We start from the raw sequence: 8,226 nt of genomic DNA, 5'->3' as shown, positions 1-8,226 counted from the left end.
TCTGGGAGCTATAAATATGTTACAATGAAAAAAACTCAGAACTGGCAGTTCTGCAATAAATTCAAATCAATTGTAGGTCCCCTGTAGTGTAATTTTTGCCATATGGGATGGATGTGTTCCTATTGGCCTTGGGATGCTATTTGTAATTGTTGTTATAAAAAGAGAAGAGCAGCCATATTTTTCTGTATTCAAAGGTATGTGGAAAAGTGAGGTGTGAACAATGCAGGAGGTGAACAATGCAGAGATTAAAAGGTGTGAACAATACAGGGTATTACATGTTTAAACAATACAGGAGAATTACAGCCTGAATCTGAGGTGTGAACCATGCAGGGGGCCAGTTAATCTCAGTACTGATACCATTTAAATTTTACACAGAGGTAAGCCATCAAAGTTTACCAATCCATGGGCGCCAGTTGGACAGCACTGTACTACAGTATAACAGAGTATATAGCACAGGCAGTGCTGTGCACAGGTTCCCTTTCGCTCTGGTTGCTGCCCAAGGTCAGGCTTGATCATTTATGGCACATTTATGGAAGGTTTTTAACAAATGGGCCTTTGCTTGTTTTTTTTTCATTAGAGAAAGTCTAAATGTTTGTAGGAAAACAGTGCTATTATATTTATCTTTAGTTGGCTGAAGGCATGGTGCTTCAAATCACCAAGACTCCTCCTCTGGAAAACACAAGGTCTCAAGTATTCCAGATAATAGATCCACCTATCTGTAAAAACAAATACTAGTAATTAATGAGTAACTTGCTCAGCACTTGTGCTAGAGAAGCATAAATGTGAGCTGTCACATGGTGAGATAGACAAATAAGTGGTTCTATTCTTCAAGGAGGGACCAAGGCAGCAATCAGGAGAGGGGGTCTGTTGTCCTGGGCTTTGTGAAATCTATATCCGAAGGGTGGCCTGACTGAGTAAAGAATAACGTAAATTGTGTAAGTTATGTATAAAGTTATGTATACAGTTTACAAAACCTCTCTAAAAACTGTTATTGCCTGCCTAGCAGCTTCCGTATCTTACACAGAAGCTTGCGTAAATTACATATCAAGCAATAACAGAGCAGACAAGGTTGATGGGGCAAACTTTACGACCAATGAATAAAAAAACACAAGGCAAATTACACTGACCCCCAATGAATTGCTTGACTTATTAGCACATTAATTGATCATGTCTGCTATTTATATGAGCTGCTTAGTTTATAGTTAGTTACTTTGAGTAACATCAGCTGTTTATATTGGGATTTATTTACTGAATTATATGCGCTATATACTACATTAACTTTTTAGCAGTGGAAGGACTAGTTATTGGGCCCTACGGCAAGATCATTGGGCCCCTAAATATACGTCATTTCCATAACTTATGGAGAAACTTATGACACTTTTGTAGAAACTTACGTAACTTTGGTATCTAGCAATAACAAGGCAGAGCAGCAGGAACGGAGCAGATAGATATGTAGGGCAAACTCCTCTGACTGACTTATATGGCACTATTTTACATAGTTACATAGGGTTGAAAAAAGACCAGAGTCCATCAAGTTCATCTTCCAAGTAAACTGAGCACACATAAACCTATACACTGACATACATAAACCCTATATACCAACATCAATACTAACTGTACATTTGAGTATCACAATAGCCTTGGATACTATGCTTCTTCAAGAGCTTATCCAGGCCCCTCTTATTGGCAATAACAGAATCTGCCATCACAACATCACTAGGAAGGGCATTCTACAACCTCACCGTGAAAAACCACTTATGCTGCTTCAAATTAAAGTTCTGTTCCTCTAATCTAAAGGGGTGGCCTCTGGTGCGTTGATCATTTTATGGGAAAAAAGAACATCCCCCATCTGCCTATAATCCCTTCTAATGTACTTGTACAGAGTAATCATGTCCCCTCGCAAGCGCCTTTTGTCCAGAGAAAACAACCCCAACCTCGACAGTCTAACCTCATAGCTTAAATCTTCCATCCCCTTAACCAGTTTAGTTGCACGTCTCTGAACTCTCTCCAGCTCATTAATATCCTTCTTAAGGACTGGAGCCCAAAACTGCACTGCATACTCAAGGTGAGGCCTTACCAGGGACCTATAAAGGGGCAAAATTATGTTCTCATCCCTTGAGTCAATGCCCTTTTTTTTAATACAAGACAGCACTTCATTTGCTTTAGCAGCCAGAGAATGACACTGCCTGGAATTAGACAACTTGTTATCTAAAAAAATCCCCAGTTCCTTGTCAATTAAGGATACCCCCTAAAACTAATGTTCCTACCTGTCTAGTTTTGACCCGGACAGGCTGCCCGGGTCAAAACCTCCTGCCCAGTTTCCCTAATTAGGAAAACCAGGCAGGACTCATTAACATTGACATGGCGATTGGCCAATTGTGATTGCAGCATCATAGCCACGCCCATGTTATGTCATGGCCCCGCCTCATCCCCGCCCCGTGACACCACAACCCCACCCCCATGATGTCACCCCTGCCCGGCTTTCTTAGGCAGCAGAGGTATTTATACCAAAATGCATAACTTTGCACTTGTCAACATTGTACCTCATTTTCCATTTTGCTGCCCAGTTTCCCAGTTTTATCAAATCACTCTGCAAAGTGTCAACATCCTGCATGGAACTTTTGCATAATTTAATATTGTCAAAAAAAATAGAAACAGTACTTTGTATGCCCATTCATTAATAAACAAGTACCTCCAGGTCATTAATGAACAAGTTAAAAAGCAAAGGACCAAGGGCTGACCCCTGCGGTACTCCACTAACCACACTGGTCCAATTAGAAAATGTTCCATTTACCACCACTCTTTGTAATCTATTCTTCAGCCAGTTTTCTGTCCTATAACAAATATTATGGTCTACCCAATCCCTTATTAACCCTTCCAAAAGCTTTTCTACTACTGATGTCAGATGAACAAGCCTAGTTTTCAGGCTGAGAACGGGATCTTTTTAAATAACGGCACCACATTAGCAATTCGCCAGTCTCTCTGCACCATGCCAGACCTCAATGAATCCTGAAAATTTAAGTGAAAAAGTTTGGCAATCACAGCGCTCAGCTTGTTTAATACCCTGGGATGAATACCATCCGGCCCTGGATCTTTGTTTACTCTGACATGTTCAAGTCTCTTTGGAATTTCCTCCTGAGTGACCCATGCATCATTAGTTATATTACTAGAATTGGGTCTATTAAAAAGGAAACCTTGATTAACTGGCTGCTCAGTTGTATAGACAGATGAAAAATTTCTGCTTTTTCTCTTTTCGAATCAACCATCTGACCCCCCCCCCCGTGATAAAAAGGCTTCATTGTTTTACTATTTGCAAATTTAAAAAATAATTTTGGATTTCTTTTACTCCTAGCTGCAATAGCCCTTTCCATCTCTATTTTAGCATGCTTTATTTGCTTCCTTGTACCTGATAAAAGTTTCTGCTGTCCCAGCTAACTTGAATGCTTACCAACCTCGACACAAACACTTTTATTCAGCCTTAATGGTTTTGCTTTACAATGCCTTTCCTTGCTTGCAAGGGGAATATACTGATCTGTATACCTGCTAAGCAACATTTTAAAGATATTTCATTTTCCTTCTGTGTTTAATCCTGCAAAAAGCTTTTCCCAGTTGACACATTGCAGAGATTCCCTTATACTGGCAAAGTTTGCAAGTCTAAAATTTAGTGTTTTAATTACTCCCTTATAGAGCTGTCTCTGCAGCATTATCTCAAAGGAGACCATGTTATGATAACTGGTCCCTAAATACTCACCCACACAAATGATGAGTTCAGTATTAGTAGATTACACGAGACACAGACACACATATAATCAAGGCACACCAGCTCAGAACTATAAAATTGACTTTTATTATGCTTACTTTAAAATCATTATCTAAAAATACACATAAATAAGGGAAAAAGGAAAAGAAATAAAACAAAAAATAACCTTATGTCTATATAGAAGCTCAAAAAGTTGATAAGTTCCTAAATTAATAGCTAAATTGTAGATATCCTTTGGAGTAGACAAACTGCTACATTATTGCTAAAGTAGCAATTTGAAAAACATTAGCGTGTAGGGTGTAGGAAGTCGCTCAATTAGTTTCAAATTTTACTTCCCTATTTCAAGACTCAAAAATTGTTATACTGCTTTTGCTTGTTAGCAGTGTTTAACCATTTATTTACCACACCGCAAGTAAATAGTTGCATTAAGAGAACAATTCCTTCTAATTGCATAAGGTAAAAGTATTCTGCATCCATTAGAGAATTTATTATTTTTCAGTTATTTACAATTATTTACAATTTCCCAGGGTAAGTATCCGCTGCACATCAGTCAGTATACTATAGGGAGGAAAATCACCAGACTCCGTTTTAGCTGGTGGACACTTTCACCTATGGTTCAATTGGTAACACTGGGTCAGTCATTTGAAATTACCTGCTTTACACCGTGTGGATCATACAGGCTGCTATTGCACACTGTTCACACCTCCACAGGTGCTTTATATATATATTTCAGTTTTCAATCGAAATGCATATAGGAGGGACGTGCCTGCAGCTCACAACGTTACATTAGCATTCACTCAAACGCGCCTACTATTTCCCGCAGCCAAAGCCTCATCAAACGTAGTGTCCACCTTCGAATGATAGCTATGAGCCTCCCCAGTAAGAACCTAAATAGTGCGTTCCTTAGGGCTCTGGTACACGGGGAGATTAGTCGCCCGCGGCAAAACTCCCTGCTCGCGGGCGACTAATCTCCCCGAGTTGCCTTCCCTCTGCCATCCCACCGGCGAACATGTAAGTCGCCGGCGGGATGGCAGACGCGGCAGCGCGATTTCGCGCAAATCGCCGAAAAAGACTCGCAAGGCTTTTTCGGCGATTTCCCGAAATCGCCCCGCCGCGTCTGCCATCCCGCCGGCGACTTACATGTTCGCCGGTGGGATGGCAGAGGGAAGGCAACTCGGGGAGATTAGTCGCCCGCGAGCAGGGAGTTTTGCCGCGGGCGACTAATCTCCCCGTGTACCAGAGCCCTTAAATTCCCATCAGCGATCCAAAGCAGCGCCGCTTCAGGTTAATATAGATATTTCCTTACTGAAAAAAAGCCCAGGCTTTGCCAAAGACTATCAAGTCTAAGTAGAACATTCACACTTGCCGGCGCATCAATACTACCAACACTAACAGCTTAGCAGTTTTGGAGAGTAATTCACTCGGGAATTGAAAACAAAATGAAAGCAAAAATGCATATAAACTGCTTATTCTAGCCGGGCGTACAGTCCCCGAATCTCGTTATGCTTTTTTGGCCACCAAGTTGTTAATCTTCCCAACAGAGATCTCAGGGTGTCTGCCGGCACTCAGTGCCCATTTGCATATACAATATAACGCTTCCAAATTTAACTTACACAGTCAAAGGTTAGCAGGTAGCCTCTACGCTATACCTACTGCTTCTACAACGCACTCAGTATCCACTCCCCAGGTCCCGCTAGGCTTGTATGACGGCGCGGATAGTTCTTAGATGGAAGTTTCGGAATAGCTAATAGCACTCAGTGCCAGTTCATTTTAGCAATATCTAGTTCACTCCCCCCTAGGGATTAACGAAAAAGCCCCGTACTATACCCCTAACTTCTTCCACGGGACTCACTGCCACTTGCAGGGTTCCCGCCACGCTACAATTATTATACTACTGATTTCTACAATTTACTAACTCTCACAGTCACTAAAGCAAAATATTAGCGCTCAAACAGAATTCTAATTGTCCTGTGCCTACTACCATGACAGGATTACCTCGGCACAAGACCTCATAGACGAAAGGTCTAAAACGCTGACGCGCGTTTTCGCAATCAAGCTGTCACGATCTCCCTGAGGAGACGCTGTGGAGTACCAGGAAGGTGGGAGCCTGAAGACTGGGTAACCCGGAGTGTAACCATAGATTACAGAACTGGTGTCAGAGGCCATGATGATAATGAAGAACTTTAATAACTAGTGACGTAACAGTGCACTCAATGGAAATACACACTGCATATATAACACGTCAGGCAGAGGCGGAATCCAAAACAGGCAAAAGGTCAGGGCAAGCGGCAGTCAAGCGAAGTCGAGGACAGGCCAAGGTCAAAACCGGGAAATCAAGCAGAACTAGGAAGGGCACAGGAACAAGGCTGAAAGCAGGATCAGGACACGGAACTGGAGCTTGGAACCAGCAAGAACAAGAAGGTCACAGGAACAGGAAACACAGAGGCAGGGTCACAAGAAACAATCAATGACCAAGCAAAGGGCAATGGTCAGGGAAAGGCTTATAAAGGGTGAAGATTAGGAGATGGGAAACACATGAGGTTAATGAGGTGGGCGGAGGAAAGGGAGCAGACAGAAAGCAGATGACAGACAAGAGAAGAATCAAACTGACCAAAATGCCTCCAGTGGCTACAGAGGCAAATGCATGCCACCAGGAACACCCCAAGTGGTGTTCGAATCCTGGCTGATCCTGATACAAGCTTTTTCAAGGCGGATACCGGTGCTTTGCGCAAGAGTTCGTTATATACCCTCCTCAACCAATCGCAATCGCTTGTAAACTCCACCCTTGCTGCCACGATATCTTTTATTGCGTTCAAAATTCCTGGCTATAGCGATACGTCCAATTCATATCAATATATTAAGATAATCGGTTCCTTTATTTGGCCCATTGAAAATTACAATAATAAAGACCTCAAATTCATATTCTTATTGTTTTATGACAATTGTTTTAATTATTTTGTCTTTAATAATACGTTCTATCTCCAGGTACATGGTACGGCTGTGTAAGGCTGGATGAAATCAGTCTGGGGGGTTTGTTAATTGATAAACAATAGATAGTGGAAATGGCAATGAAATCAGTCTGGGGGGTTTGTGAATTGATAAACAACAGATAGCGGAAATGGCAATGAAATCAGTCTGGGGGGTTTGTTAATTGATAAACAACAGATAGCGGAAATGGCAATGAAATCAGTCTGGGGGGTTTGTTAATTGATAAACAACAGATAGCGGAAATGGCAATGAAATCAGTCTGGGGGGTTTGTTAATTGATAAACAATAGATAGTGGAAATGGCAATGAAATCAGTCTGGGGGGTTTGTTAATTTAAAAACAATGGGCAGCTAGATAGGCAGTAGAGCCAGTCAGGGGGTTTGTCTAGAAACAATGGACTGCTATAAAGGAGGGGAAAACTAGTGGGTGGGAATAGGTGTAGGGGGACTTTAAAGAAGCACACGGAGGTATCATAACTTAAAGGAACAGTAACACCAAAAAATGAAAGTGTTTTAAAGTAATTGAAATATAACGTACTGTGGCCCTGCACTGGTAAAACTGGGGTGTTTGCTTCAGGAACACTACTATAGTTTATATAAATAAGCTGCTGTGGAGCCATGGGGGCAGCCATTGAAGCTGGAAAAAAAGGAGAAAAGGCACAGGTTACATAGCAGATAACAGATAAGACACCATTGTGTTATACAGGGTTTATTTGTTAGCTGCTATATAACCTGTGCCTTTTCTTCTTTTGAATGGCTGCCCCCATGGCTACACACCAGGATTTATATAAACTCGAATAATGTTTCTGAAGCAAACACAAAACTTTTACCAGTGCAGGGCAGCAGTACATTATAGTTTAATATCTTTAAAATATATACATTTTTTGGTGTTACTGTTCCTTTAAGGTGGCCATACACCTTTAGATCCGCTCGCTTGGCGATGTGGGCGATATCGGGAGAATCCAGGCTAATTCGGTCGTTTGGCCCTGGGGCCAAACGATAGAATTATAACGGTGAGTATAGGCAACGTCGGTTGGGGGACTGCATCAACGAGCCAATGCGGTCCCCGATCTAATTAAATTTTTTAACCTGCCCGATCGATATCTGGCTGATTTCAGGCCAGATATCGGTCGGGCAGGCCAGTCGGTAGTGCCCATACACGGCCAATTAGCTGCCTAATCGGTCTAAGGGACCAATATCAGCAGCTAGAATCGGCCCGTGTATGGGCACCTTAACCTGTGATTTTTTCTCCCATCCTTTGGGGATAAATCAAGCAAAGCCCATTTTAACCGAGGGGCAACCACTGAGGTGCTCACTGGCACTGGTTTTATTTCTGGGTCAGGGAGTATCCCTACAGGAGAAGCCCATATATGTCTACTATAACTGGTGGTGGGCCTGCTCATTTGCAATGGGTGCAATGTGTGTTCTTCCTTAAATGGGAATACATTTGGGGCCCATATTTTTTATTCTGTGAAATTAT

The sequence above is a fragment of the Xenopus tropicalis genome, chromosome 6 (assembly GCF_000004195.4).
Source record: "Xenopus tropicalis strain Nigerian chromosome 6, UCB_Xtro_10.0, whole genome shotgun sequence".
Lineage (NCBI taxonomy): Eukaryota > Metazoa > Chordata > Amphibia > Anura > Pipidae > Xenopus > Xenopus tropicalis.
This window is presented reverse-complemented; position numbering follows the sequence as displayed.